Here is a 27,152-nt window from a genome sequence, read left to right as displayed (position 1 = left end):
AGTTAATTTTGCTATTGCTTAAAGAGACCTGGTTTGGTGTGCTTTATTCTGGGGGACAGAAAGTGATGAATTTGGCTATTCTCCGGTAGATGGGAAACTTTACTAATATGATGTGACCTGTGGAGTATTGGGACTGAATTAGCAATGCATTACTCCTTCCTTGGTCGTAACACAAGTACTAAACATAAAATTCGAGTTGTTCTACTCCATCCCACCAAGCGCCACTAAGTAGAGAGAGAAAAAAAAAGTGCTGATGGTGGTCTAGGGCAGTAAAGAGAAACAGGTTGCCCAATCAATACATGAACATTCGTTCCCTCTTTCCAAAGTTTTGGAAAAAAGCGACCAACTTTCCACAAGGTCATCTTTCCTCTCCCTGCCAACTCAAAATACAAGTGGCAAACTCACCATGTTGTGTAGTACCAATTACTAGTTGGGAGAGTCAGAAACTTAAGCATCAAGACCCAGAAGAATTGAGAAAGTCAAAAGGGTATGGCAATTGTAAATACAGGCTAAAGAATTTGGTTTATCCCCCAAGGGTGAACTGGTTGCCCGTGCAATGTAGTAAAATTTCTTCAGACCCTTCAGCATACTTCTTTGCTTGCTGACTGTGCTATTGTTTATGCTGGCTTATACTCAATTCACACATTCTATCTGGGTCTAATTCTGGCATCTTCAGCATCCCCGTTTCAGTCGCACCACCAATGGTGGCTGCAATTGCCTAGGCTCTAAGCTCTGGAATACCCTCTCTAAACCTTTCCGCCTTTGTACGTTGCTTTCTTCCTTTACGACACTCCTCAAAACCTACTTCTCTGACCAAGCTTCGAGTCATCTGACCTAATCTCATGTGGATAAGTGATATAGGCTAATCATTTTTCTGTTCAACTTGAACACTTCTGTTTTTCCTTAAATAAAAGTACAATATATCAGAAATTGAGGTACAATTTTCTGTAGTGACAAGGATTCTTGTACTTTCCAAATGACATTTCTTTCCTCAAGTACGGATTTTTAAAAAATCTTCAGGCTGTGATATGCAAGGAAATTCTCATCTGACATCAATATGATTTGCAGCTTAAACCTTGTTCTCGTGTTTGACCAAGTTTTGACACAATGTCTCTAAGCAGTAAAAAACAGAAAAATAACCCCATTTTCCACCTAGGTCGAGATGGAACCTTTATCAAACTTTTCAATCCTCTCTCTCTCTACAAATTGTGAGGGTTAACTCCAGATCTTTGTCAGCCTCTTGTCAGAGTTTTTAATAATTCATTATGTCCTGTTAAGTTAGTGTGAACACCCCCAGAAATGAAATAGTTCCTACAAAAAAAAAAACACCAAATGTCAACTCATTAACCATCGAGCATGTAACTAATCCTGAGCTCATTATCCCATTCCCTTTTCTCAACACTTTGTTTTAAAGGTATTGACATTGAGACACAAATTACAGATCCTACATTTCAGTCAGCTAAATTGCACTGACACATTAAATCCAAAAGCATCAACAAAATAAACCTTCTCAAAATTTCCAGCTATGGTAGCAATCCACAAATCATTTACATCTTAAAAAGAAAGCAAAAAAAACTTTAACCAAGACGAAACCAAATCCTAATCATATGTATATATGTGATCATGACTAGGGTATCTTAGTTATCTCCCTTTGAAAGGCCGGTTTTATTAAATGTGCAACAACTTGCATTGGTCACCTTTAACGTTGGAAAAAGAAGTCAACGCATTTCAGAGTGGCCTAAAGGAGGGGGGGGGGAAAATTGAACACTCAGCCAAAGAGAGGAGAGAGTAGAAAAAATGGCAAAAAGCTTTGGTCAACGAGTTCTTTTTCTTTAAAGGTCGAAAAGGAGGAGATGGTAGGGAGGTTTTAGAAAAGAAAATTCTTGTGAAGCCTGGGTAGCTGAAAATTCACCAATTATGAGAGGAGTGAGGAGTGTACAAGAAGTCGAAGTCAGGCAAACAAAGTACGGGGTGGGACGTTTAGAGCAGATTTTGTGGCTAGGGTGAGGAGAGGCCACGAAGAAACTTAAACATTTTAAATTTGAAGCATGGGCAGATGTGATGGCTGAATGTGAATTCAAGAGAGACAACAGGCAAAATCTAAGACATTGTGGATTGTAGCCACTTACTGTTGACAGAAAATTCTCTTTTTATTTGGTCATAACCTCTGTTCCATCTGCATTCTCCCAACTCACCGTAAAAACAGTGATTTTTAAAAAAATATATTAACTAATTGCGACAAGCTTTGAATCCTGTTTCTCTGTTGAGGGGCTTACACCAGCGATCCCGCAAGATGTTCTTCAATCCAACAGGCTGGAGCTAACACCCTAAAGTCTCGTTACCTGTAGGTCATTTTAAACAAAAACTGAAACCATTCGAAGAACTACCTTACTTTAAAAACAGTAATCCACATTCACCAGTCCTGCTCTATTTGACTGAGAATTTGTAATGGAACTACCCCAAGAGTTAAGCGCAGCACTTATCAAAAGATTCTCAAATTTATGACCATCTATTAAACAGCATAAATAATTCATAGTTTGCATAGTACACAAAGGCAGCAAGGTAGTACAGTCACCCAAAACATGTTATAATGAAGCCTTCATCAAGGCTAGCTTCCACTTCCATTTGACATCCAATTTCAGGCAAGTATTTCAATGAAAATGACACCCTGCATCTTCAATTATGTTTAAAATATTTACATATAATCTTGCACATAAAATCTGAAACAAATACCATTCAAATTATATTTCCAGAATTCCATATATGCATTCAACAGTCTGATTTGTCATGAACTCAAATATATAAAACTGCCGAGTTCCGAAGAAGGGTCACTAACCCGAAACGTTAACTCTGCTTCTCTTTCCACAGATGCTGCCAGACCTGCTGAGTGATTCCAGCATTTCTTGTTTTTATTATATAAAACTGCAGGTTATTTTCATCATGCTTCAGCATACTGGCATTTTTACTAAAATTTAAAAACTACATCAAATTATAGCAACCATGCTAAAAGTACTTTCCTGGTAGAAACAAATAGCTACATGGAAATATTTTGTAAGTGCACTGCAGTCAATAAATCTAATAGGTACAAAATAGTTGCAAAATAAATCCATGCATCAAGACAACCAGACTACCCAGTGGACTAAAGCAAAATACTGCAGAGGTGGGAAATCTGAAACAAAACCAGAAAATGCTGGAAATAGACAGGTCAGGCAGCATCTGTGGAGAGAGAAAAAAAAAAGTTGAATGTTTCAGGTTGTGACTTTGCATCAGTTCTGACCTGGAACACTAACTCTTGTTTCTCTCTCTACAGATGCTGCCTGAACTGCTAAGTATATTTCCAACATTTTCTATTTTTGTACCCAAAGGACAGGTGTTCTAATACATGGTGTGATCCCTCATGTAAAACTGTCAGGTCTTGTACTCCTCTTACAGCAGAGTTTTTCAAAAAGAACTCTTTTTGTACCAAAATGTTTCAGGTATGGGCTTTCGCTCAACGAACAAATATACCGCAGGTTATCTGGTTCCCTGTATTAATAGCCAGCATTCCAGAGCTCGAAGAAATGCTTCCAGAAAAGCAAGAGAACGGTTTAAACATGATGCGCAAGGGCAAGCAACAGCACTACAAATAAGATTGATAGGAGAACAGTGCAAACTCATGTGCAGCACTCAAAAATCCCTGTTCAAAAAAAGACTGACTATAGAAACAAAGCTCCAGGGACCCGGGTTCGATTCCAGGTACTGCCTGTGTGGAGTTTGCAAGTTCTCCCTGTGTCTGCGTGGGTTTTCTCCGGGTGCTCCGGTTTCCTCCCACAAGCCAAAAGACTTGCAGGTTGATAGGTAAATTGGCCATTATAAAATTGTCACTAGGATAGGTAGGTGGTAGGGAAATATAGGGACAGGTGGGGATGTTTGGTAGGAATATGGGATTAGTGTAGGATTAGTATAAATGGGTGGTTGATGTTCGGCACAGACTCGGTGGGCCGAAGGGCCTGTTTCAGTGCTGTATCTCTAATCTAATCTAAAAAGCTCTTTATCTGCAAGGCTTGGGGCAGGGGGGCAGGGACATTCCATGTTAATAAGCTATAGAGCCATAATTCAGATTCAACATTCAAAGTCTGTTCAGCAACTGTTTATCCTGCTGAGCACCCCAGTGCAGCACTAACACCAAACATCTATTTTCTCTCTTCCCATCACTGACACTTCCAGTAGTAGTCCATTAAATGACAAAAAAAAGTCTGATTATGGTAACCACAGGAAGGCAAACTAGTCACAAGAGAATAGTAAGGAGTTTGAAGTAATGCCTATATGCCAGTTTAGACAGGCAAGTTTCTGGTTTGATGTAGGGATGTGATGCAAGGTAGATCTTATTGGCCCAGATGGTGATGCAGAAACCTCAACTCAATAATGTGCAGCAGCAGCAGAAAAAAGAAAATTGACTTAACTTGTAAAATTTGATTAAAAGCAATACAAGTTTGTAAAAATCCAGACCAGTATTTAGCTTGGGTTAAGTGCCTACGACAAGAAAACATCTCTAGCAATGGGGAGGAAAAGAAAGATCAAGGTACAATGGTTTCTACCCAAAAATGCTACTGGATAAAAGTGAACATGGCTCCATTTTAATTCCCCACCCCTCTGGTCACCTCATAACATTCACAAACAAGTACGCAACTTCTAAGATCTCCATTAATATCACTGGATGCTGGTTACAGAGTACACAAACAGTCTAGTTTGATTGGGCTCCCATGTGTTAGCAGAAACTGAATTTTAAACCATGTTCTGGTTTATGCTGAAGGTTAATAATAAAAGGGAAGGATGTTTGAAATGCAGTGCTACTGCTGGCAAGTAGATGCGTCAAGAATTCAATAAAAGTGCTAGGTGTAGCGTGGAATTAAGGGAGGAATCAAATAAAAGACGTCTTTCTAAAAAGATTCTTGGGATGTGAATGCCAGTCTTGTCTGAGACATTCATTGCCCATCCCTAGTTGGCTTGAGATTGTAGAAGCAGGCCACCTTCTTGAACCGCTGCAAGTGGTTTGGAAGGACTGCCAGTGGCTTTATAGGACACTTTAAAAGTCAATTAAGAGTCAACCACATTGATGTGGGACTCAACCACATTGCCCAGACCAGCTAAGGGCAACAGACTTCCTTCCTTAAACGGCAAATTCTACCATTACTATATTTCCGGATTTCTTAAATGGAATTCAAATTCTAAAACTGGCAGAGCTGGGATGGTCACTCATTCTCTGAATTCTCCTCCTTGCTCCACAATCATTCGCCTCATTCTCATGATGCCAAAAGATCCTCTCACACCAGGTCCTGTTATGACCAAGGCTGGAGGAGTGCATGGTCTTTCTCTAGTTCCACCTCTCCGTGGGTCACAACGTATATTTAAAATGTGTTACCCAGTTACCAATATGGCCAATTATAGACTTTATTTTAGTTTCAGAATAAAATCCACCTACCAGGTATCTTTATTAAAGAAAATTAAATTATAAAGCAAAACTTATTTCAATACAGATGTAAAAGCTTAACACAAAGCTTATTAAAAAATGAAAGTTCCCTTCCAAAATTAACCCAACACATACACGCACACAGTGTCCGCTGCAGAGGATTCTTCACAAAAAAAAGACAAAAAAACCTTTGGCCAGATATTTGATAATTCTTGAAGGAAAAAAGATAAAGGTATGGTACGTTCCCAGCTGGTCCTTTATCCTGGCGTCCAAATAAGTGTAAATGGCTTTCACATGGACTTTTTTGCAGCAGTTCTTCTCAGGTGGCATCGAGGATTAGTGTGGCAGGCTTTCCAGGAGAAATCACTCCATCAGGGGTTTCAGCTATCACACTGGATTCTCAGGACTTCTCAAGCAGGGGGAAAAAGGATGAGCTGGTGGCTTCGCTCTTAGCAGGCTTACCTCCAACTGATTCAAAACATCCAAAAATGAGCGCAACTCTTGACCACCATAAATCTGGACATGTCACTTCTCTGTAAACAACTCCCCTCGTCAGATGGCTCCTGCTGTTTACTTAGCTGAAGACAGGGGACTTCCACTAAGTGTTTTTAAGCAAAGTCCCCAAGTACTTCCAGTGACACTTTCTTTTTTAAAATAAAAAAAAAAGTCCAGCATCTACAGAACCTCTTCATTCTTTCAAATGAATCCATTCCACAATTTTTAAACAAGAGTCTTAAAATAGTAATAATGGAAGCACTTTCATAACACATCCTTTGAGGAATGAAATGCCATTTTTAAATGCATTTCATTAGAAGAGTGGAAAAAACATTTAAAAATACATTTACACACTCATTCACCTGTACCATCTTTGTACTCAAATAGCTCAAAGCAAGGTTAAATTCCAGACAAAACAAAGTCAGCAGTTACATTGCTTTCCCTGCATTATTAATCTTGAAGTGATAGGGCTGCAATAATAAACTCCATCAAAATAGTCTGGCATTTTTTTAAAAACTTTTCCGTAAAGGCTGGGGGGGGGGGGGTGGTTATGATCAGTAAATATCAGTGTCTCTGTAGTTGTGGCAGACACGTACATCAAAATGTTTAAAGAGCTAGTAGTAAGCCCAGGGTTTCTTTTTCCACTGTAGGAGTATCTTTTTGGGTGCCAATTTAGCTTTTTATTAAACTATCCCACTGGCCTTTCAATGCCCAATTCATCATCTTGGAACAGGACTGCATCGACCCCCAGGTCGCTAGCATCAATTACTACCTTGAAGGGCTTAGTGAAATTTGGGGCAGCCAACACTGGTTCACTGATCAAAATGGCTTTCAGCCTCTCAAAAAGATGCTTAGCACTCACTTGACCACACTAACTTTTTTTTTTGTAGCAAATTGATCAGTGGAGCATCTATAGTGCTGAAATTTGGTTCAAACTTGCATTCGAAACCACACATCCCCAAAAACATTATGATTTCACCTTTAGTCTTAGGGGCAGGGAACTTCATCAATGCCTGTACTTTTGCTGTTCTTGGCAACACTTGTCCTTGCCTTATGCCTTAGGTAGTTACCCACACTTTTACAAATTCACTTTTGGCAAGGTTTATCACCTAATCAGCCATATGTAATTTTCGAAACAGAGCTTCTAGTTTTTCCAAGTGGTCCTTCCAAGTGTTGCTGCCTACCAGCACCATCAAGGTAAACCACACAGTTACGAACACTGCCTACCAATTGGTTCATTAGTCTCTGCAAAGTTGCTGGGGCAGTTTTCTCTTTAGCCCAAATGTTATCAGTCCACATTGGAAAAGACCATCTAGTGTGACAAAGGCTGATATTTCTTTAGCTTGTGGTGTTAAAAGAACCTGACAGCATCCCTTCAACTAATTTATTTTCGTAAGGAACAGGGCACTGCCAACTCTGTCAATAGAGTCTTCCAAGTGAGGAATTGAGTAAGTCAGCCTTGGGTTAATGCAGTAACCTTACTGTAGTCTGCACAAAATCTAGTTGAACTGTCAGGCTTTGGCTTCAAAATGACTGGGGAACTCCAGCTGCTTTGATTAGGTGGTTTTCCAGCATGTATTGGATTTCCGCTTTGACTTGGGCTGGTTTCTCTGGACTTCAGCAGTAAGGATGCTGTTTTATAAGAGAGGACCCTCATACATCCACAGCATGTTTGGTTAAGGTTGTACATCCTAGTTGATCCCTACACACTCCTTTAAATGCTGAGAATAGCCTTGTTAGGTCATCTCCTGGTTCTGCATCTAAATATGCAAGCATAGTGTCTAATCTTCTTAACAATCCAGTGTTATTGAACCACCTCCTATCTGGTTAGCTATGAAAAAAACAAAATTGTCTAGGCCTCCTTCTGCCTCATCCTTCATTGACCTTACTACCTGATACCTGTTCTTGCTTATCCTCCTCCCAGCGGTGATATTGTTTCAAAATATTGATGTGACATAGAAGATTTTTTTCCGGCGATCTGGGGTGTCAAATTTACTTTCCCAATCCTTCTGGCTACTCAGTCTACTGAACCGTGCTTTCAGCAGTTCACCCTGTAAAAAAGGACAGTAATACTAAATAGATCATCCCCTGGTTGAAATGTTCAGGTCTTGACATGTGTGTCTGCCCATTTCTTCATGGTTGTTTGGGAAGTTTTTGGTGTTCCTGAGCCACTTTGCAGGCTCTTGTGAGCCACTCCCAGAACACTGATACATAATCTAGTGCAGAAAATTCGTCCCTCTGTTCTTAAAAACTATTACTTTTAGAGGACCTCTAATCTCATGCCCATAAGCTAATTAAAAAGGACTAAAACTGGTCCACTCCTTAGATAAATCCCTAGTGGCAAACAAAAGAAATTCCAGCTCTTTATCCCAATCATGGAGATGCTCATGACAGGATGCCCTGATTATTGAGGGTCCGATGGTATTGTTCTGAAGCCCCTTTGTCTGTGGGTGGTATGCTCAGGGCTAGAACTGTGTTATACCAGATTACTCATAACTACTGAAAAGTTTTACACAGAATTGGAACCTTGATCCAAGTGGATCTCAATCAGTAATCCATAGAGAGTGAAGAACTGGGTTATCTTCTCTACCACTATTTTAAGCAGAAATGGTTCAAGGGAACGGCTTCTGGGAACCGAGTAGCCATATCCATAACTGAGTATATATTGGTGAGGCTTTTATTTTTGGTAACGGTCCCACACGGTCAAACAACATACTAAATGGTTCGCCAAAAACTGGTATGGGAATTACAGGTGCCAGTTTTATGGCAGGTTGTTGGTTTTACAAAACGGCACCATGTCCTTGTGATGACATGGCCAGCAAAAATGTCATACGTAATTGGGTCTTCTGGATCCCTACATGTCCTGCCATAGGAATTTCATATGCCATCCTTAATATTTCCTGGAGATACTTGGGTGGTACCACTATCTGGTGACCTACCATCTATTCTTCATCCACAAGTCTGAGGTCTCCACTTCATCAGAACTCGGCTTCAGTTTGAGCCGACTGTGCCACTTTAACTCTGGATCGGCTTGCTAAGCTTTAATCAAAAACGACTTACTGAACCTTTCATTCGGATTATCCAAACCCCAAAGAAAGTTTCAGATATTCGACTGTCTGCCTGTGGTGCCAATTTGACCTGATAATGGAACTTGTTTAGCCATTGTTCAGGTCACTACACATGAAGAAAAATAATTCCTGGAACCTTTTCCTGCAACTTCTCTGTCTGACCTCACTTGGTCTTTCCGTAACTACTGGAGAAGCTACTATCTTCGCTCCAGGTAAATTATTCCCCAGCAGGTCAATTCTGTCCACAGGCAAACAATGGGCAACTCCTACGGTTACCGTTCCAGTCATTAAGTCACACTCCAGGTGCACCCGATATAAAAATGGATACAGGTATATACACTCCCCGCCGATGCCATTCAAGAAAACATTGGCATTCAGTACGCTCTCTGGTGAAAAAGTTATGCCTTTCCCCAGAAGAAAAAAAAAAGTTCGGGTGGCTCATGTATCCCAAATACAATAGGTTTACCTGCGTCACTTGAGGGATAAGGAGTTACTTTTCCTTTTGCCAAGAATTACCTAAAACTCTCAGGTATCTTATTCATAACCCCTGCACTCAGCAGTTTTTGTACTTCGCCTTACAGCTGCAGTTAGAGCTACAGCCTGATCAGTCATACTCTCAATCAGGACCCATTTCACTGCATTGGCCTTGTGCACCCCAATAAGTCCCATGGGTTTACGCCGCAACTTCCAGCATTCAGCACAAAAGTGTCCCACCTTGTGGCAATGGAAACAGAGGCTTTCAGATCTCACACACCCTCAGCATCTTCCTTTTTAGCCTGAGGAAGGGATCCTGGGCATTCCCAGTCATCCCTTCTTGTCCTCAGCTAGTTACCTCCCTTCCACCCTCCCAATTTCTATCCTTCTCTGCTGTGCGGGAGTGACTGAAAAAGGGTTTGGACTTGTAAACAAACTCATAATCAGCAATCTCAGCTACCGGTCAAAAACTTCTGGTTCTCTATGTGAGTCCTTACTAAAGGAGGGAGTGAACTTTTAAATTCTTCCAGAATTTATTTATTTAGGGTCTCACATGTGTGCTCCACCTTTCGGGCCCGCATTTAACGATCAAAACTAATTTGCTTTACCCTTTCAAATTATATATAAGTCTGCCCAGGCTGTTTTTCAGAGATTCCGAAAATTTCTGTCTAAGCTTCAGGAGCCAAATCAGCAACAATAGCTTTTTTTGCCATCTCATTCTGCAGAAGCCTCAGAAAGCATAACTAACTTAGAGTTCTGCCAATCAGTTTTGCTGGAGCTGTGTCCACCTTTCTTTTGGCCACCTCATCTGTTTTGAAAAGATAGCTAAAGAAATGAAATGAAAAGTGCCTCTCCATCCCTTTTCTCAAACTTTGGAAGGGCTCGCACAAATATAAAAACAGCTCCCCGCTGGGTCCTGGGTTGGAATCAAATTCTTCCTCCTCCACACTTCCACTGGAGTCAAGTCCACCCTTTTGTTTTGGTTCCAGTTTTAATTTGAATACCCTTTCTTGCTCCCTCTCCCTTCCCTTTGAAGTGCTCCTTCCCCCCCTTTTTCTCTCAAGTCCAAGCTGCTTCATCTGCAACTGAATTCTAGCTAATACAACTGAACTATTATTGGGATTGCCTTTTCCTTCTTCCAATTTCAAATGCAGTGCTATTACCTCAATTTTTTTTTTTAATATAAAAAAAAAGAGATACAGCACTGAAACAGGCCATTCGGCCCACCGAGTATATGCCAGCCATCAACCACCCATTTATACTAATCCTACACTAATCCCATATTGCTACCATATCCCCACCTTTCCTATATTCCCCTACCACCTACCTATACTAGGGACAATTTATAATGGCCAATTTACCTATCAACCTGCAAGTCTTTGGCTGTGGGAGGAAACCGGAGCACCCAGCGAAAACCCACAGACAGAGAACTTGCAAACTCTGCACAGGTAGTACCCAGAATTGAACCCTGGTTGCTGGAGCTGTGAGGCTGCAGTGCCAACCACTGCGCCACTGTGCCACCCCAAAGGATACGCACCCAACGTGGGGCTTGAACCCACGACCCTGGGATTAAGAATCCCATGCTCTACCGACTGAGCTAGCTGAGCTTTATGTCAGCTTTCTTAGTTCCTGCTTCTAACTCTAACATTAACTTTTCGGCCAATGCTTTTGGCCTAGGCTTGGTCAAGATTTGCAAATCACTCAGGGATAAATCCTCCTTCAGAAAGGTTGTAGCAACTGAAAACCATTTCACTAGTGTAAACTTTACTCTAATGCACAAGAAACCTGGTGTTTTCCTATTCCCCTTTTCAATTATGACCCCACTCTCAATTGCACGTTGCAGCTTTTGGTTATCACAGACAAGCCCCCAATTATGTTACAACTGAGGCTGGAGGAGCGCACAGTCCTTCTCTAGTTCCACTTCTCCACAGGTCAAAACATATATTTAAATGTCAGCCAATTACTGAAACAACCAATTATATACTTTTAGTTTCAGAATAAAATCCACCTACCAGGTTTTGTTAAAATTAAATTATAACAAGACTTATTCAATACAGATGCAAAATTAACATTTCCCTTCTAAATAGATGTTAAAGAAAAAAAAAAGTTCTCTAGAGATCTCTAAAAAAAAAAAGTACTTTGACCAAATACTTGCTAATTTCTGAAGGAAAAAGGGATAAAATATAGTACGATCCCAGCTGGTCCTTTATTCTGGATTACTGGGATCTTTTTGGAAAATTCCTTTCAGGTGGTATCAAGGGTTAGTCTGGCAGGCTTTCCAGGATAATTACTGCATCAGGGGTTTCAGCTATCACACTGGATTCTCAGGGCTTCTCAAAGAGGTGGAAAAAAGGATGAGCTGCTGGTTTCTTGCTTAGCAGGCTTAACCCCAACTGACTCAGAATAATATCCAAAACGAAACCAGCTCGACCAGAAATCTAGACATGGCACTTCTCTATAAAACAACTCCTAGTTGCCAAGACTCCTGCTGTTTACTTTGAAGACATGTGACTTTCAATAAGTGTGTTTTCAAATAAAGTCCAAGTCCTTCCAGTGACTGAAAAAAAAATCCAGCATCTATGGAATCTCTTCAGTCTTTCAAATGAAATTTCCACAATTTTTGTGGATGTCAAAAAATTTTTAAAACGGAAGCACTTCTCGAACATTCCTCTCCTCCCCTCTTGTCCCTTGAAGAGCCTTTGTTTGGTTTCAAAATTCAACTTCTAACAAACACCAAGAGGGCAGAAACTTTATGTCTGCCTTGCTATACCAGTGCATCTCATTAGGGGCGAGAAATCACAATCTCAGTTTCAAGTGATCAATGTTGCTCTTTGCATCAAAAAGGTGATATAATTTGTTTCAAAACATAACCAGTGAGTTTTTTTTAAAAAAAAAATAGAATTAAAAAGAGTTTCCCTTAATTTAATACATTTGCTAAGGTTTATATAACACAAGTTACAAAAGGTGGATAAATTACAAGTCATTTCATTCTCAAGTACAGCAGGGTGTTCAAATCCCACCATGGTGAATTGCAAAACTTAATTAAATGACTAGTCATTTGTGGGCGAATACAAAGATAATGATGACCATGAATGGTCAACCATGCTGAGTTGTTGTAAAAACTGAACTGGTTCACTAAGAGCCGGTAGGGAAGGGAGCCTGCCAGTCAGGCTAATCCCACGTGATAATTGCTCCAAGGCACTGAATCTACTAGTGACAGGCAAATGTAACCTTCCTGGTGTCAGCTGCAGCTCCATGAACAAATGACTATGATGGCAGCTTGTTTGCAGATTAGAATCATGGGAAGGTTTAACACTGTGGTAGCATACACAACCATTGTAATTGAAGGTCAATTCTTGATTTGCAGGTTCTTAAGCAGTTGGGGCACAAGAACTATTTTAGGAGGGGCTCTGGTATAAGCAGACTCCTTCCATCATCCACGCCCTTCTTCAGCTTCAAACTTGCAGTTTGCTTGGTGTTGTTTTGTGCCAGCTGTCTGCCGGCAGCCTCCTGCGCCCACACCTGCTGTCAATGTATGCCAGCCACAGAGCTGCCTTTTCAACTGTACGGAGGTTGCTGCTGTCAATGCTGATCTGAAGTGGACTCTATCTCCTCAGGGCCATGCCTGGTACAACACTTCTGTTTTCTTTAGGCTAATAGTAAGGCCAAAGGCATTTTTCGGCCTCAGAGAAACAGTTTACAATGAGCTACATTGCCTCCTCCAGTGTGCCACATGGGCATAATCAGAAAAAAACAGAAGCTCCATAAGCTTGTGGTTTTGGTATGTGCCAGAAATCGTTGCAGATTGAAGAGACTGCCGTCTGTTTGGAAGTGGATGTATATGCCCTCCGTTGAGCCTGCCTTTGCCTCTTGAAGCATCATACTGAAGAAAATAGAGAAATGGGTCGGTGCCAGTACACACCTTCCCTATCACTGAAGATAGGGAAGCTACTCGAGAAAGCTCCATTCTGCTTGACCAGACCTTTCTGGCCTTCATGTATTGGACAGAGAATGAATAGCTTTGGAGGACACCCCAATCTAGATAGTATCTTCCAAAGTCCATCTGGGCTGACAGTATTGAACACCTTGGTGAGATCTACAAAAAATAAGCATACAGGCCCATGTTTACATGGAGAGACTGCAGAATGCTGCAGTAGAGAGGGATGTGCATGCCCTCGCACATGAGTCACAAAATGTTAGCATGCAAGTAATTAGCAAGGCAAGTGGAATGTTGGCATTTATTGCAAAGAGGATGGTGTATACAAGAACAGACGTCTTGCTGCAACTGTACTGCAAGAGTTTTGGTCTCCTTACTTGAGAGATCCTTGTATGGGAAGCAGTTCAGAGAAGGTTCACTAGGCTGATTCTTGGGATGAAGGGGTTATCTTACAAGAAAAGGTTGAGTCGGTTAGGCCTATGCCCATTGGAATTTAATAAGAATGAGGGGTGATCTAACTGAAACAAGATTGAGGGGGTTTGACAGGGTAGATGCAGAGATGATGTTTCCCTCGTGTGTTTGTGGGGGGGGGGGGGGTGAAGATCTATAATTGGGGTGCATAGTTTAAAACTAGGGGGTTTCTCCAAGACAGATGGAGATTTCTTTTCCCTGAGGGCCATTCATTTTTGGAATTCTCTTCCCAAGACAGCAGTGGAGGTTGGGTGTTTGAATATATTGAAGGCTGAGTCAGTCAGATTTTCGCTTGACAATGGAATCAAGGGTCATGGGGGCAGGTAGGAACATAAAGTTAAAGCCATATATCAAAACAGCCATGAACGCAGTAAATAGTGAAGCAGGCGCAAGGGGCCAAATGGCCTACGCCTATGTATGCAACACGCACACACAGAACTCATCTAGAACCCCATTTATGCCAAGGGCTGAGAGAGATTTTAATTGTTCTGTAGTAGCCTTGATGTCTTCACAGGTTGGTGATTCATCCAGCTCAGACTTCACTTCTCTCATTTGATCTTTGCGATGGATGTCTCCTGCACCACCCACTGGTCACAAAATAGATTATGTTCTGAGCATCAGTGCAAGATGGACTCTATGAGCAGAGTTCTGCCAGACAAAAATCTAGTGCTGCCTGCACCTGGTGGTAAATTCCATATACAGATCAAGGTTTCGTAGAAAGATCTCATCTGCATACATTTACATGCTCTCAACGAGTGCTGTCCTCTAGTTGTTTGATAACTCAGGAGGTTGGTTTGCCAAGTACTACAGACTTCCCTATATGCAGCTTTTGTAACTTGGTCATTAAGGCGTACAAGTAATCTATTGTGGCAGGAGCATTGCTTTTGAAGAAGCTCTTGGATTTCCATGTCTTTTTCATCAAACAAATCTTGGTTTCTTCTGGTTCAGAAGCCAACCACTTTGGCAGTTGTTTCTTGTAGGATGGATTTCAACTGCTCCCACTGCTCTGCTGAATCAGTATCACTGCCCTGAGTCAGGTCACTGTGGAGTCTGTCTTCAAGCTTGCTCTGGAAAACTGCGGGTAGGATTGATTCTACAGACTTGTAGTTTCCTTGTTTGTAGGCCTTTGCTTTCAATTGAGAGTTTGATGCTAAAACCAGTGTTAGATGGACCACAGGCTGGTTTGAGCCAACAGTCAGCACTGGGCACAACTTTGGTGTGTAGTATGCCCTGTACTTGTTGGGGCACCACAATATAATCCAAAAGGTGCTGAGGGCATGGATGCCTCCAGGTGACCTTAAATCTGGCTCTCTGCTGGAAGAGAGCATTAGTGAAATGGAATAAAAAGAAGAAATGCTGGAAATACTCAGCAGATCTGGTAGCATCTGTGGAGAGAGAAGCAGAGTCAACGTTTCAGGTCAGTAACCCTTCTTCAGAACAGAACCTGTCAGCAAGACATTGGTCATGTCAATTTCTATGTCCCTCTCACTCACTCTAACCTGTCCCCCTCTGAACTTGAGGCACTCCGTTCTCTCAGGTCTAACCCCAACATGGTCATCAAACCTGCAAACAAGAGTGGTGCTGTTGTTGTATGGCATACCGACCTCTACCTTGCAGAGGCTCAGTGCCAACTCTCAGACACTTCTTCCTACCTGCCTCTGGACCATGACCCCACCACCAAACATCATGCTACTGTCCACAAAAAAAAAGTTCTGAAGCGTCACTGACCTGAAACATTACCTCTGCTTCTCTCTCCACAGATGCTGCCAGACCTGCTGAGTATTTCCAGCATTTCTTGTTCTTATTTCAGATTTCCAGCATCTGCAGTATTTTGCATTTATATTAGTGACATGGAGTTCATTTTCCTGACAGAATTTCAGCAGAAGTCAACCACTCATTACAGTTGCCATTACACTTGGTCACAGCCAACTCTGGTGTTGAAATCTCCAAGTATTAGCTTATCTTTGGAGTCAACCTTCAATAGACGCGGGTCACAGTAGAAGCCTTCTTTGGTTACTATAATTGGCTTGTAAGGTAGGAGAATATGCTAATAATGGTAGTGAACTGGTTGTCCTGGATTGGTAGTCATAGAGATATATGAGTCAATCAGAAAAAAAGCAAACGGGTAGATTCTGAAGCCTGCTGGCAATGGAGTTATTAATCATAAACCCAACACCAAGAGGCATTGTTCATCTTCACTTTTCCTTGACCAGGAAAGTGTACAACCTGCTCCACACTCTCAATGATCCCTGCTCTGCAAAACAAACTTCAGAGTGCTGCATTGTCAACATTCAGCTGGGGAAGCTCTCTGGCTACGAGTGCAGAACATCTTTCAGGGTGTCTGTGGTCATCTGGATCTGACATTGTGCAAACATTCCAACAGGCAATTTTCAAGGCACTTTGTCTCTGTTTCCATTACTTCTTTCTTTGGCACAGTTGTAGGAGATGCCCGTTGGTGACAGTAAGCCAACCAGGTGAGTTGAAACAGGCAATGTTTGGGCCACCTTTTCTAGGCCCATCTCCATTAAGAGAAAGCAATGATATCCCCAGAGAAGGCAGCTTGGTCACTCAGGGTGCTGCTGGACAATAATGTCAATGTCTCAGGTTAACAGTCAAACAACCCATGCTACTGAGCCGCCTACATGCAGGATTGAAGCTGCTGCCACCAGAGACATCTTGTACCTGCTGTTTTTGCCTCTTCCCCATTGTTGTAGGACTTTTCTTCCCACCTGCACTAACTCTGTTTAAAGTGCAAATCAGCACATGCAGAGTAATTCCACACTTTAGGAAATGTTTCTCCATAGTGACTCAGATGGCCACGACAGCAGCAGCAACTATACAGCTGTAGGTGTTCTGTCAGTGTCTTCCTCCTCACCTTTGGCTTGAGAGCCTGCCCTCAAGGCAGAGGATTTAATTACCCACAGTTGTGTTTCTGGCCATCAGTTCTCTTATTCTCGAGCAGACACCCTCAAGACGTGGAAAGTCTCCTTACTCTATTGCCTTTGTGGTACTTGAACCCATCAGGCCTCCTCCGCCCGTTCCGCTGAAACAAATCGGAGTGCTAAACTTTGGCAGCTAGCTGACCTGCTCAGGCAAACATATGACAAATACTTTTTAAAATAAAGAACTCCTTCATTGGCTATTCATCCCATTCCCATACAGCCACCCACAGAATCTGTGTTTCCGTCCTTGGCCCTCTCCTGTTCCTCTCGTGCATGTCCCAACTTCAACACATAAGGCAATGGCACGATCACTTCCATGCAGTGACACCACCAATGAGATCAAGTCACAGATGAAACACAACTTCCTCCAACTTAATATCAGAAAGACACAAGCCATTCTTTTAGCCCCTACCACAAATTGCAATCCCTTCCCAATACTGAACTAGACAGTTCAATTTTAGGTAGAGCTTTAAAATCCCACCCTTATCCTTTTTACAATTTTCTGGCTCCATCCTCCACCCTAGCTAAACTTCAACTTACCCTGCATCATGTCCTAAACCAAGTCCTTCTTGCAAATAAATCACCTCCATTCTTATTGACTCATACTGATTCTCTATACTTCAACATATTCCAACATCTCCTGTTGACCTTCAATTCCTCCAAAAAGCTTTCCCCATCCTATAACAGTGACAGCTTCCAATCCTTTTGACTCTAACTTGTCTCTTTCACTGTTCTTTCACCCTCACATTGCTAACAAATTTCAGCTGCCTTGTCCACACTCCTGCAAACTGCCTCCCTGAACTCCACCATCTATCCATTGTTCATTACTTTTATAAGCTTTCCCAAAAACTTCTGTCAAGGGTAGCAGTCACTCCAATCTCTCCCTCCATAGTTCAACATCTATACCCATATCCATTTTCATGTATGAAGCACCTTTGGGTAGTTTTTTTTTAATGTTAAGTACCCGACATAAAATTGATATTGCTGACACAACCCAGAATTTATCCAGATATCAAGCTATTGATCAAGTGCAGCATTGAGCAGAGATTAAGTTTTGGCTTTGAAACCAACAGAATAGATCTGCCCAGAGAACTCCACAGCAGCCAAACCAGGAGCGTCAAGCACTGATTTGTATCCACACTGAAAATGGTGAAATTCCAAGGAACACAACATAGAAAGCAACATTTATGCTGTAAATAAATAACTTGAACCCTGGTATCATGTCTTCAACAGCTCAGTAAGTTTATGCAAGTCAGTGAATCAGCCAAACATGGAAGCTCCCAGGTTTCATGTACACTACTCCTTTTACCCCACCACTCTCTCCAACAACTGTCCTGTCTTCAATTGGTCTCATTCTTTAACACGTTACCTTGCAACTAGGGAGCAACACCTCCCCCTCCCCACCACGAGTCTGAATGCAAAAATTTCCAATCCAGTTGCCACCCCACTCAGGACAAAAAGTCAAATGACACCATGCAAGGCTATGACTACAGCCTCCTGTGACTCCTCAACCTCTTGCAATATTGAAGACCACTCAACATTCCTTCTTAGCCAAGGTAGTAATCAGGACCAAACACTCCAACATTAAGGCCAGGAAAAGTTGGCCACAGTTTTCACTCCTGATCACTATCTACCAACCAGTTTTTCCAAGTGTATATACACACACACACAGACAGATGGAGACAAGATCAGACTCACTAACAATTGCAGTCCACCAGCAAGCAGTTTCCAATGCTAACCAGGATCACAAAAGTTACCATTTGGGCAAGTTAATTAAGGACATCCATTGAAAAATATCCAAGAGAGTAGATTTTTTAAAAATTGAAAACTGCAATACAACATAAAAATTTCAGCAGTTTTAGAAGTTTCAATTTACTGCAAAGTTCCAAATTTATACCTCAAATTTCAGTAAAGTCAAAAAAGTCACCTCAATAAAAGCAAACTACTGCAGATGCTGGAAATCTGAAATAAACACAGTACTGGAAATACTCAGCAGGTCTGGCAGCATCTATGGAAAAAGAGAAAGACCTGACATTGAGTCAAATATGACTCTTCTTCAGCTGTGTATTTGCAGAATGATTTTTACTTTTTTTTAAAAAAATCACCTTGTCCTGTCTTGACAGATGTAGAAAGTGGACAATGAGCTTGCACACCAAATCATGTGTGGATCTGGTAATTCCTATCCTATCATCCTAGAGTTTAGACAGCATTGATGCAGAAAGCATTTAGAACACTGGAATACTAAACCATAGTCAACATGAAAGTAAATGGGTTTTTAAGCTGTGTCCTAACGAGCACTTCTCACCAACAGCTCATCTCAGTGACAAAGCTTGTCAAAGAGGATTAAACATATGAAGGTCACTTGAATACTACTTTAAAATTTACAGGAAACCTGCAAAAAAAAAGGGCAGCCTATTTAAAACAAAGATATTTTCTGTTATATCCTACAATATACATTTTAAAGTTACTCAATAAACATTAGTTTTCATTTAACATAACCAGAGAAGGGGAACTAGCTCACATGACTGGCTTGCGCACAACCTCCTTATTACAAATATAGAAGCAAAATAAGGTAGATGCTGCAAACCTGAAATAAACAGAAAGGGCTAGAAATACTCAGGTCATATTTCCAGCACTTTCTGTTTTTACTCCTTATCAAGCATGGGTGGTTAGAAAAGTAGGGTTTTAAGTTAATCGCCTGCAGCCAGAGGTGGGCCATTTCTCTGACTTTAGATGTAATAATAAAACGTTTAACATTCATGTTTAAACTGATGCATCAGCGTACTCGACGAAGAAAAAAGTTTGCAATCGTATACCAATACTATAACAGCAACAACAGGATGCTCAAAACAAGACCCGTGTAGTGCTCTAGATCAGTGCTGTGCCAAAAACATATTGGGTGTAATTACAATTTGGACAAGGAAGAGGAGTAGAGATAAAAACGATGCCAAGACATTTAATATTACAGGGCGGTGCTCGAGACAAAAAGGGAGTCCAACTTCGAATGAAATGAAACAGAAAACCATGCAGTCGCTGTCTGTTGGAGGCGGTAGTGGGGGTAAGCCCTCGTTATACCGAGGCGGATCTCGTCGGACACTCGAGATTCCCAAACGCTTCGGCCACCATCCTCGCAAAACAAACCCCTGCCCCTCCCTTTCCCGCAAACCTCGAAACCAATCCCAACACGGGTAAAATCCGCAGGCTGGAGCCTGCGGGATTAATCCGAGTTAAGTCCAACTGAAGAGCCGAGCTGGGGCCTGCTGGGTGCCCAGTTCTGACCGCACACTAAATCACAGCCACTCCCTCCCACGGTCCAATCCCGTTGGGCCCGAGCCTAAACCCACTGAATCCAACTATGCCTCCACCCGCGGGGACGAGTCTATCTGACTCGCTGCCAGCTTAGCCCCCTCAGCCACTCACCAGGGTGGCAGTAAAGCCGACTCCCAGCCACTGTCACTCTCTCCCCAATTCGGCGAAAAGCAGAGCGATAACCCACTGTCGCCTCGTTGACGTTCACTTTATTACAAAGGCGGCCGGTCCCGCCCCGCAGCCAATCGCAATGCGGCCCCCGCCTCGCAGCCAATCGCAGCGCAGTTACCGCCCCACAGCCAATCGCAGCGCAGTTACCGCCCCACAGCCAATCGCAGCGCAGTTACCGCCCCACAGCCAATCGCAGCGCAATCCCCGCCCCACAGCCATTCATAGCCCGGTTCCCGCCCCGTAGCCAATTGCAGCGCAGCCTCCGCGCTTCAGCTCTATCTCTTAAAAAGGGAATACAGAGCTGACTGCCGAAAGGACCCCAAGGTGATTTTGCGTGCATTGAATCTCACCACCGTTTACGCTTCCATTTACCTCCAGAGCTATCCATGAGCTCTACTATGGTTATAGGAGAGGGAATTACTTGAAGTGTTTGCTTCTTCAAGTGTATGCTTACCAACCCATGAAATATCTCAAAATAAATAGCCACCAGCATTACGCTAAAACCAGCTATTAGTCACTGTCCCAAAACGAAACGATTAAAGTTGAAAGACCAGGACGTGAGCAATTAAAATATACAAGCTACCACTTCATGGCACGGTCAGATTGCAACGACCTGGTTCAAAGCGTCTTACATTAAAAATAAAAACTACAAATACCCCAGATCTGAATTAGAAGTATCCAGATCTGAATATAAATATTAGTTCAGCGATGAAAAGTTTTCTTGAATAAGTTGTATTAAATATTCACAAAACATAATTATCGCCCTTTGGATAGGTTGGTCATTTATTTACCCAAAACTATGTGCGATTGGTGCAGAACAGATCAGAACCTTTAATGTCAGTTTCTATTTTCAAGAGGCGAAAATGAGGTGAAAACATTGCGTAAATTCAGAAAAAAATTTAAATCCCTATTTATTTGGAACATGTCTAACAACTCAAGAAAACAGGCAAGAGGCGAAAAAGTTGCCTAATTGATGAAAATAATTATTGCACGCTGCGGGACGATTGATTAAGATTATTTGAGGATATATATATAAATCAATCATCTGAACTACTGTGATATATAAGATCCCAGTCACTGGGTTATCATGCTGATCCATAACTACAGATTTGAGTCCTTCATCTATCACTCAATAATAAAATATTTGTTTTATTCTAACATTGATCTCATACTGATTAGGTTTTCTTTTAACATTATTTTAAAATGAAATAAACTATTAAAATTAACAATGGAGTAGATACTCGATGAAAAGTTTCCCACCGGAATTTCTATTCAGTCCTAAAAAAAAAGAAATTGCATTATTTTAGCGCATTTTAGATCTCAGGATATCCCAAAGCACTTTACAGCCAATGAAGTACTTTTGAAGTGAAGTGTAGTCACTGTTAAAATGTAGGAAAGGCACAGATAACATGCGCACTGCAAGGTCCCACAAACAGCAATGTTATAGTGACCAGATGATCTCTTTTAATCATATTGGTAGAGGGATAAATATTGGCCAGGACGTCAGTGAGAACTCTCCTGCTCTTCAAAATAATGCCACGGGATTTCTATGTCCTCCTGAAAGGGCAGGTGGGACCTTGATTTTACACCCCATCCAGAAGATGGCTCCTCCGACAATGCAGCAGTTCCTCATTACTGCACTAGAGTGTCAGCCTGGCGTAGATTCCCAGGTCTTTGGAGTGAAGGTTAAAACAATAACTTTCTGACTTGGGGGCGAGCATTTACCGCTGAGCCACAGTTAACATATCTCAGTACAGAATATTGTCTTGCATATCCATTAATATCTCAGTCTGAGTTGCACGAAATTGTCAACAAAGTACTATGAAAAGATATAAAAGGATTGGAAAATACTAATGGATATTAAGAAACAACAGAAAAATAGTCAGATGCAGACGGGACATAGTCTACATGCACTGTACAGCTGTGGTCTTATGATAATTATCTGGGTCCCCTTAAAAAAAAGTTGTCTTATTTTTAACAGATTACATAGTACATAGTATTTACAAGTCAGAAACAGGCAATTCAGCCTAACAGGTGCATGCCGTAACCCCACCAACATACCCTTCTTTTCCTTCCTCCCTAACTAGCGTTAACTAGCTTCCTCTTAAATACACTTATGCTTCTTGCCTCAACTACTCTTTGTGGTAGTGAGTTCCACATTCTAGTCACGCTCTGGGTGAAGAAGTTTCTCCTGAATGTCCTATTGGATTTATTAGTGATTATCTTATATTTATAGCCTGTACTTCTGGTGTCATACATCTTCTCTATGTCTACCCTATCAAACCCTTTCATAATCTTAAAGACCTCTATTAGGTCACTCCTTGTCTTGGCTTTCCTCCAGAAAAGAACCCCAGCCTATTCAATCTTTCCTAGTAGGTATTAGCTCTCAGTTCTGATGTCATTGTAATAAATCGTTTTGTACCTTCTCAAGTACCTCTCTATCCTTTTTGTAATATGCAGACTGGATGGGCTGAATTTTATAAGTCCACTTCACAAAGAAAATGGAGGCCCGCAATTCCAAACACGACAGCTCATTAAATAGCCTGGGTGGGCCGAGCCCCCCCCCCCCCCCCACCGGATCACGTGGAGTGGGTGGGCTGTCTGTCCCCAGCAATGACATCAGCTGCCTGCGCGCAGGCACTGATGCCATTTTTAAAGGGCTGTTGGCCCTACTGGCATATTGAAATATTTAAAGGGAAATGGAATTAAAATAAATAAAAACATCTCTCTTGCTCCTCTCCCACTCCCCAATAACAATTAAATTAATTATTTGCCCTTCCACCCAAAACACTTATCTTAACCATCTGACCTTCTCTCCAAACTGCACAAACTTTCAACTACAACACTTCCCACCATCCCCTACATCCATCACACTAATTTGACCCCATTCCCGCCCCCGCGCACTGATAAACTTAGCTCCTCAACCCCTCCCCCCTAGTGTTCTACCTCATTTCCCCGGACCGGGATCCAAGGCGCGGCACTGCCAGTTGCCGGGCTGAAGATAGTGGCGGGACATCAACAGGCAATGTGAGATTAATTAATTCAATTTATTTAAATATTTATATTGCAGTCCCATCACCAAGCGGAAGTGCGGGGGGGGGGGGCACCATAAGGCCTGACCGCCATAGGCAATATCAGGCTGGGCCCTGCCAGCATGGAGGGCCGTAGCAGGGCTCATCTGGGGTCATCTTCAGGCCCCAGCTCCCCCGGGCCCGGATCCCAACGTCGAGGACTCCTTAAAATCCAGCCTGATGGATCATCAGATTGCAATTTGGAATAATGTAGAAATTTGTTTCTTAGCATATGGTACATTTTAAATCGCATGTGTATAGTGCCAAATACCAATTTCTGCCTCAAAAGGCAGTAAATGTACAGAGCAGGTCAGCGTCTCCCTCATTGTAGCACAAAAAAAGGAAAGTGAAATTCCATGTAGCAAGCATTTCAGTTGAGGTTGGTGTCTGGATGAGTCCACCCACTGCATTCTTAGCTGGAGTATAGTTAGTTATCAATAAACAGCCTTCATGCTAACATAAAATAAATTGGTTTAAAGTTTACATCATACTAGTGGAAATGAAATAGTACTATCTGAGGTTAAATAGCAAGCCTATTTTAAAAGTACAGAAAAAAACTCTTAAAGCAGCATTCTTATTTAGTCTGCAAAATAGCTTTGGACATCATCTTTAATTATATCATACTACTACAAGAATGCTGCTCAGGTTAATTTTTTTGTCTGGGTGTTTGACCATATTTCTGAACAGACAAGAAGTATGTGCAACATTCCATTTGACATGTATCTGCATGTGTTGGTATGTAAACTGTATCTTTCATGTTGTCTTTAAAATGAACCAAGCACATTCGAAACTCAAAATAAAACTAATACATATTCAAATTAAAGTACAACTTGACTTTTGCAATTCAAAATTAATTCATGGGAAATTTCTTCGACTTGTAGTTAACAGCCAATATAGTTTCTCTGAGGTAAGCAAACTGGTGCCAAAGACATAATGTTGGTTTCAGAGGATTAAAAAGGTTTGTCCCAACTCAGCAAAATATAATCCCTGCAGCTAACCCCCTTCACAGTTCAGGTGAACCAAGATATAAGGTTTATGTCATCACACCAAAAAGGCTCTTTTTCCTTGTGAATCAAACAGGAAAGTATTGGAGTACTGTGATCGCATGTTGCATTTCAACCATTCACTGTGTTTAAATGGTTTGGAAGCTGTAGGAAATATTTTGAAGTCAGAACAATAATAGTGATTTCAGCTGTTTTGGGGCTAAAGCTGTTTCCGACCTAGCTCCAATAACGCTTCTGCTCATCTACTACAGCTTGGTCCTGAGTAATATTGGCATCAAGAAGAAAGTGTGGAGTAGGAGAAACAAAGTTCCGAGTTAACACAAAGGTTTCACCTCTGAGAGCTAGAGGTTAGAATCTAACCCTACTTGGTTGGTCAAACTCCATTACACTCAAATAACACATCTGTATTGTCCATAAGTCTCCAATATATACTGTGTTTGAGCAGCTTTGAACAATTCCTTGTCAGTTTTGAGCATCACAACACAAAAGAAATCATAATAGGCAATCACTCTTTGTAAGGTTACAAGAATATGAGACAAGAAAAATAATTGCTACAATATTGCCCTAAAGTGCATTCTTCTGAAGTTAAGGATATTGAGCAGAGCAGAAGAAGCCTCCTCAATAATGTTGGATAGTTTTTCACATTTTGAGCAAAGCTACTGACTTTCCCAACTGTCTCTTCAGACTGGCTTCTGGCACTGTCAGACGTCACTAAGACTGGCAGTGTGCAGTGTTACAATTTGAAACCCTGCTGATAATGATCCTCTGATTTTGACACATTGTAAATAATATCATACAGTATGAAACAACTTGATCAGCAGACTGCAGCTATAGAAAAGTTGGTTGTAAATGAGATTTTTTTGAGCGCAAGCATGGAAGAAACAGTGGTACACACATTATACAGGAATATGAAGTTCATCTTGCATTTATCAGAATACTTTTTATACCACTGATAAACCACTTTCATTCTCTCTTAGTGTTATTTAAATACCCATCTCTCATTATTGCTGTCATTTATAATAGACTCACAATTTCATTCTCAGATTTGGAGAACATCTTTTATTTCCCCCCTCGTGGAACATTTTGGTTAGTATGCAATTTTGCTTTGAAAAGTTCTAAGATTTATTACCATAAATTATCATGCATTATCCTAGACATTAGTATCAGTTTCTTGAAAGAACAAGGTAGAAAAATACTTATTTTTCATTGCTCCATAAGAATACCGATCTAGTAAGAGAAATATGTTATTTGATTTCACCTCACAGCAAAATTGAACTATATTAAAACATTGCATACATGTTTTTCACAGTCTCACTTTGTCATACAATACAAACAAATTGTTTTCTAAACATAATGTACTTTAAGTGTGTAGAATGAGAAATATTTTAAAAACAAGAGAAATTAGGTATGCATTTAATAGGACAGGTATAGACTTTATATTTTAATTAGTTCATTTTCCAAAGAAATGTAACCATCAAAAGTAACAGTCCATGAAATGCCCATGTCTAATTTTTTTGCACTTGATCATTATTTTCAAGCATAGTAAGAATAGCACTTATAAACACAGTGAACTAAATATTACCTCATTTCATAGCAATGCAGCTTGTGACATGATTCAGTTGCAAATATGGTTTACAACACATTTTGTGCTGTACCATAATCTATGATTGTCCATTAGATATAATCAGTCATTTTACCCGTTGAAGTTATTTTGTCATTGAATTGAGTCAATAATCACATGATTTCTACACTATAATTTACACCAAAAATGTATTGTAAAATGATGGTGTGTGATCTAAACATGGTTTTGTGAAAGGGAAATCATATTTAATCAATTTATTGGAGATCTTTGAAGAAGTAACATGTGCTGTGGATAAAGGGGAACAGGTGGATGTACTGTACTTAGATTCCCAGAAGGCATTTGATAAGGTTCCACATCAAAGGTTATTGTGGAAAATAAAAACTCAATGTGTCGGGGATAACATTTTGGCATGGATAGAAGATTGGCTAGCTAACAGGAAACAACGAGTTGGATAATAATATAAATGGGTCATTTTCTGGTTGCTAAGATGTAACGAGTGGTGTGCCACAGGGATCAGTGCTGGAGCCTCAACATTTTACAATTTATATAAATGACTTGGATGAAGGGACCAAAGGTATGGTTGTTAAATTTGCTGATGACACAAAGATAGGTTGGAAAGTAAGTTGTGAACATAAGAAATAAGAGCAGGAGTAGGCCATTCAGTCCCTCAAGCCTGCTCTGCCATTCAATAAGATCATGGTTGATCTGCCCCAGACCTCAACTCCTCTTTCGTGCCAGCTCCTCATAGCCCTCAACTCCCCGATATTTCAAAAATCTATCTACCTCCTCTTTAAACACTTTCAGTGATCTAGCTTCCACACCTCTCTGGAGTAGAGAATTCCAGACATTCACTACCCTCTGAGAGAAGAAATTCCTTCGCATCTCAGTTTTAAATGAGCGTCCACTTATTCTGTAACTATGTCCCCGAGTTCAAGATTCCCCAACTAGTGGAAACATCTTCTCAACATCTACCTTGCCAAGTCCCCTCAGAATCTTGTACATTTCAATAAAATCACCCCTCATTCTTCTAAACTCTAATGAATAAAGGCGTAACCTGTTTATCTGTTCTTGATACGTCAACCCCTTCATCCCAGGAATCAGCCTAGTGAATCTCTCCAGTGAGTGAGTGCCTCCAATGCCAGTATACCTTTTCTTAAATACGGGGACCAAAACTGTACA

At 41.1% G+C, this 27,152-nt stretch overlaps 1 protein-coding gene and 1 non-coding gene across 9 annotated transcripts in view; both read right to left on the bottom strand.

Moving 5' to 3' along the window:
- The window catches only part of ktn1 (kinectin 1), a 151,759-nt gene extending 131,382 nt beyond the window's left edge, over positions 1-20,377 (bottom strand). For 5 of the 8 annotated variants that reach the window (XM_068039196.1, XM_068039194.1, XM_068039198.1 and 2 more), the window contains exon 1: positions 20,257-20,376. The gene's annotated coding sequence lies outside the window, so the exon portion shown is untranslated. Of the gene's footprint in view, positions 1-20,256 lie in introns of all 8 variants that reach the window. The other 3 variants (XM_068039192.1, XM_068039195.1, XM_068039197.1) reach the window with 1 other exon arrangement.
- Positions 11,021-11,093, bottom strand: trnak-cuu (transfer RNA lysine (anticodon CUU)). Its single transcript has one exon. It is a non-coding gene; the product is annotated as a tRNA-Lys (tRNA).
- Positions 20,378-27,152: the final 6,775 nt, after the last annotated feature.

Source organism: Heterodontus francisci, chromosome 9, assembly GCF_036365525.1.
Source record: "Heterodontus francisci isolate sHetFra1 chromosome 9, sHetFra1.hap1, whole genome shotgun sequence".
NCBI lineage: Eukaryota > Metazoa > Chordata > Chondrichthyes > Heterodontiformes > Heterodontidae > Heterodontus > Heterodontus francisci.
This window is presented reverse-complemented; position numbering and strand designations above follow the sequence as displayed.